This window comes from Formica exsecta, unplaced genomic scaffold (assembly GCF_003651465.1).
Source record: "Formica exsecta isolate Colony F162 unplaced genomic scaffold, ASM365146v1 scaffold314, whole genome shotgun sequence".
NCBI classification, from domain to species: domain Eukaryota; kingdom Metazoa; phylum Arthropoda; class Insecta; order Hymenoptera; family Formicidae; genus Formica; species Formica exsecta.
The window spans coordinates 1,094,385-1,100,367 of record NW_021850397.1 but is presented as its reverse complement, the minus strand read 5'-3'; positions in this window follow the sequence as shown (position 1 = coordinate 1,100,367).

Genomic DNA, 5,983 nt, shown 5'->3' with positions numbered 1-5,983 from the left:
TAAATCGGAGTAATCATTCGAGGAGCATGTCTCTCTTAACGTAATTTTTTGACAAGTATATATATAAGTAGATTTATGATAGTAGAGATATGGTTTACTATAATTCATATACACGAGAGTATATATATATAGAAAAGAGTACACGTATATACTGGGGGGGGGGAGGGGATAGATCGTAATTTTTTTCTTTTTGGAATAAATTTTTTTCCCTTATCGCTACGATACAATTTTATACGCTCTTTGCGCTCATTGTTAAAATCGATCGAACACACGCAAATTGCACTCGCGCAAATTATTCGCGGCATTATCGTGCTCGTCGCATTATCGATTATTATTACACGGCATTTTCGAGAAGTCACGCAAATTTATTCGTGTCGCGAAATTCATTTGTCACGGCTCCGCGGATGGATTATTCATAACGCGAATTCCGAGAGCCTTTGACACACGCAATTTCCATTAACGGCTGACCCCTATAATCCCTGGGAATTATTCTCCCGCGACGCGATATACTTTACCGCGTGTGTAATTTTCACTTTCCTCTCGCTTATACTGATATAATATAACGCTAATAACGTTGACATTCCAACGGTCACGTGAACGTGTCAGAAACTTGACAGTACCCGTGCAATATCACGATTCGATGCGACTCGATGTTTAATTAATGTTGAAATAATCCCTTCGTCGACCGGCATCTTTTACGCTACGTATCGATTTTCCTGTATCAGCGTTTGCGCGTTGTAAGATGACAAATCTCGGGCGAGATTATCGATCGAAAATTACGATAATATGTAGGTATTGGAAGATATTTATATTGCGATAGAGTAGAATGAGAATCGCATAATGTTGCGAGCTTGTCAGCAAAGCATTACGATTTAACAAGTGCAAATGAGAGACAATTATGTGTTAATAAGAACTCAGAATGAAAAAGTTTAATTAATTATCGGTCGAGATTTAATATCGCCGATATCATCATTCGTGATGTGGGTAGCACATAATGCAAAGCAAGAACTTACATTAAAACGAATCAGTAGAATTTTTCTGTGCTAACAGTAAAAGTTTGATAAGATTTTTCAATATAGTAGATTAGTAGTTAATTAATAGACAATACTAGAAATATCATAAATTGAGCGGAAATATCGCATGTTTGAGGAGTTCTTATTGTGGGATATGAGACAAAAAACCATGTGATATATACAAATATATACATACATATACATATAAAGAATCTATACAAATAGAGAAACACATACAAGACGCAAAAATTTTTTCGGTAAATATCTATAATAATCGCCCTTAACTGTGGCTATAAATCTGATCGGCGCTTAATTTTCAATATCGAAAGCTGCATGAATTGTGTCTCTGGTTACCTGAAAATTATACAACGAGATTTAAGGTTCTTATCCGCATTCGTATCTCTAGTCAAGAGTCGTCTCCGATGACGAAAAAAAATCGAGGACGTCTCGGTGTCGTTGCCTGTGATAGAATCAGCGAGATATCAAATGAATACTCGTAGTTGGATACTTTATACTGTAGTAATCCTATTCTTTCACTAATCACCCCACGATGTCTATCACAGGAATTGCATTACATTTTCTACCATATCACGCTTAGGAGCGCATTGGGGAACAAGCAAAGCGAACCGACAGATAGAAAAAAAAAACTTGATGTATCACTCGATTATATTGTCTATCCACGGATAAGGACAGTGCCAGCGGAGACTTGAGACACGTGGAAAAAAAACGATCTCCGAGGATCCTAAATATTATTTTCTTGTGCCCGTCGCGTGCATTATGTTCACCAGCACTAGGGGAGCTAGTGATAGATGAACGCTTTGATATATTATACTTCAAGTACAAATCGTGCATATAGTATACACACTGTGTACTCGTAAGTGATTCTCACACATAAGAATGGGATGATTTTAGATTAGAATTATACTAATCGTAAGCTGAACTAAACTGAAACCTCGTAGAAGGACGCCGGTAATATTACCGTACCCGATACGAAAAAGAGATTCCGAGCTCGTTAACTCTAAAACGGCGGAAAGTAATTGTAATGATAGACTGTAATATGTAATAGTAGTCTTTGCTTGTGCGCGCGTGGTTGTCTTCATTAACACGTCGACTATCTCATCGACGCGTATCGTTTGACAGAATGAATTCCGCGAGGCAACGTCAAAACCAATTATAAGAAGAGGAAAAATTCTCCCGTAAATTACGATTCGCGGATAGTCGACGTGTTAACTGTACAGATCACGGCATATCGAACCCTGCGAGGTCTTGGGCTCTATAATAGTGATATTTAATTCTCTAACAAGTGATATATCGCCGGCGAGATCGATACCATTTGCAAGTTTAATCCAAGTTTTAGCTGGCTGGATGATCAAGGGCTTTTTTCAAAATCGTAACAGCACGTACGTCGCAGAGAGGCTGTAAGTGTCGCGAAAAAAGACATCCACCTATCTACCCTTCCCAAGGATTCTACAACGCGACAGAAGAGGAGAGAACAACGAGAAGAGCAAGGGTATCTAAAGCATCTTCGGGAGGTATCACGGTAGCAACGAATTGTCAACTGTTCCCTTCTCGTGAGGGAATCACTTGACATCTCATATTATATCATAGTATTAATTTTATTACTAATAATACTATTATTACCGCTATATAATATGTACATATATACATATATTTTAATCAACATATGTCGTGTATATGAACCCTTTTATACACTTCCATCCTTTTAATCGTTGAATGAAATTGTATCATTTTACGAATCATTTTTGAAGATACGCTTAATTTTTTCAATTTGAAACATTCAAGAAATTTTGTAATCGAGAACAGTTTTGCGAATTTATGTATTAAAAATTTGGAGATCCATCCAGCTTAAAACATCCCGATCACTAATTTCCCTCTAATTATTGTTATCTCAGTATCAAAAATGAGAATGGAGATTTATATCTGTGAAATCAACACTCCTTCAAAAATGTTCTCCTTTTGATTTTGACATTTAGACTTGAATATTCTATCATCGATGGATGCGCGGATTTCCAGCTTCAGCACGAACTCTCACCGGAAGAACGACAGGCGGCTTCTCGGAAGGCATATATTCCATTAGGTTTGTACAATTCGAGCTGTCCGCTGTTGATATGCCGCGGAACGAACGGACAGAAGAGGTGGGGAGATACGAGGGACAGAGGGGAGATCGATATTGCGACCCCCTAGGGGCACGCGTTACGTACGCCCGTGTCAACTAAAGTGCAGTTCCTACCCTATTTCGTGTTCAAAAGCCGTTCCGGAAATTCCGTAGCCTTTTCGTTTTCCCTCTCGTGTCCCTTCCCTTAAAACAGAAAATCGACACGAGTCCCATATCCAATTGTTCGCGTTACTTGAAATCTTTTTTTCCGAGTTTTTTTCTTTTCGACAGAAAAAAATTACAGATTGAGGAACAATGGTGTATCGTAAGAGAGACAGATGGAACAAATTTCTAATCTTTTGCACGAGTTTTTTTTATCTTCTGGTATCATTCGGTCCTTCAATATTGAAATGGCTCTATACTGTGAGACTATACGTGCTGTACTTGAAGGGGATGCCATTGGGAGTCGGGACGCTTTAAATGTCTCGTAGAAAATGTCGTCTTGTCTATAGCATCGTCCAGATCCTTGAAATTTTCACGTAATATATTCTCTTTGGACATACACTGGCATTGCAGGTACGCAGCAAGTAGCTAGCTCATTAAAATAATGAGATGGTTCTAAGTACGTATATAATTAGAATGTTATATAATGCGAAAATATGTATACAATAGTACACTTATTCTTTCGTATTTTGTATTTGAGATTATTTTAATTGCGGAAGTATAATCAGTAATAATATTTTCATATCAATCAAGACATATTAAAATTTGACAGTTTGTTTCAGATATATATACATATGATATATGTCCCATTGTTACAATATCGTATACGTTATTACATTTGTCTTCAGAAATAATTGATACGCGACATCTAAAGCACTAAAAATAGATATCACGTTGATAGAATAATGTTAAATATTATATCGACAACCATTACGTTACGAGGAAAATTTGAACCACGTCACGTGAATGCTCCTATAACTACGATCGTAAAGGCTTTTAGGAGGAATTCCCTTTGCTATTATTCCACTCGCGTTAGATCTTAGAAGATATAAGGAACATTACCTGTGCAGAGAATATTATTTATACATTTATGGAGAGAGAGAGAGATGAATTTATCAATAGCTGCAGATACCGTGGCAAACAATAACGGGAGCAAAGTCTACGCAAAGAGAATATTCTTTACGCAAAAAGTGGAGACGCGCGTGTCAAAAGATACAAAAAATTTAATGACAGGGAAAATTACTTTTATATTCAGATAATAAAACATGTTAAATATACGTCGTGTACAAGAGGTTTTCACGTTCTCGAGAAATTCATTTTTTAATCGTTTATCTTTAAAATAATTCGCGTGCGATAAATGATTGTGACTAAATTATTTGTCTTGAATTTATAAAGGATGTAAGAATTGATTTTTTATTCATGTTTAAAGAAAATTTCTCAACGATACACGACACGTAAAGAATTTTCTCTTAGATTTGAAATCAATGACCCACCCTTAACGGTGGCTGTACGTCGGTGGCGGTTGTCGACACCGGGAGAGCACGCACCACCTTTTCGTTTCGGAAGCCGGCGGTTCTATATCCACATAAGTCCGAGGAAGCTTGCCGAGGATTTCTTTATCATTTTACCACGGCGAAATATTCAATAAAGCGCTGGCTACATTACACGGCGGGCTTGGACAGGGTGTTTGAGCGAGGAGCAGGAGGAGGAGGAGGAGGAGGGTTAAGGGGGGAAAAGTTGAAGCGAGTAAAGTACGCCCGCGGGTCGGCTCTGCATGCCAACTACTACGTGATATCTGACTCCCTTGCCAGACCACGTCAGTGATTCCGGGTGACTGCGAGCATTCCTCGATCGTGGCTGAAGGAAATATAAAACACGCGAATGCAATCGGAATTTTCCTCCCGTTTCTTCTACTCTTCAATATTCAATTTTTTTTTAGATTCCCTGGTTTCATCGGATTATTTTGTAAATGCTAATTCTTCGAAAGAATGATATTTTAAAATGCACTTCTCTATTTTCCAAATAAACAACCGCTGCAATTCTCCTCGTATTCCCATCGAATGGTTTGCTGCACGATTTCTCCGATGGAAAGCGAAATAAAAAAAAAAGGGATACAGAAACACCAAGTGATTTCCTATCCGTGAGTAAAGAATACGCGCGATAAAAAATATCCATACTAAATATTTGATGTTTTCAATCGAGAAATACAGCCGATATCTTGTTCCAAGCTCTATACTTTTCCACAATTCAACCACGTGATCTGAAGAAATTATATAAAAAAAATATATTATAATATCGTACTATTTTTTTATTGAAAAAAATCTCATTTTTTTCGTTGGATAAAAAAAAGATTCGAGGCAAGAGATCATTTATTTATCATCCGTCACACGCTCAATCGCTATGTGGAATCGAAGATAGAAAGATATATCGAATTAATTCATGAAAATTTTACTGAACCACCTACGAAATTCGCCACGTTAATACTTAAAGGACACAGAAAGGAGAAAGGGATTCGGCCGATCCCGTGAGGATTCTGGACGGAACATATCTCAGGAAAGATACGGCCCTCGTGCAGACGCGAGCGGCGGTCGAGTGGGTTGGCTGAGGGAGGCTGGGTAGTTTCGTCGGAAAATTCTACCTACGTGTGGACCGAGCACGAGACATTCGATCCCGTTACGTGCAGAGTATAGAGTGAAACAATTCTCTAAAATAAAAATTTAATCTCGGGATAAAAATTTAGAAGGGAAAGACAGTTTCGCACACCAGCAGATACAGGTATACATATATACGTATATATCGTATTGGAGCGATTAAATTCCCTTTTAGGTAAATCTCCCGATAATCCAATTAG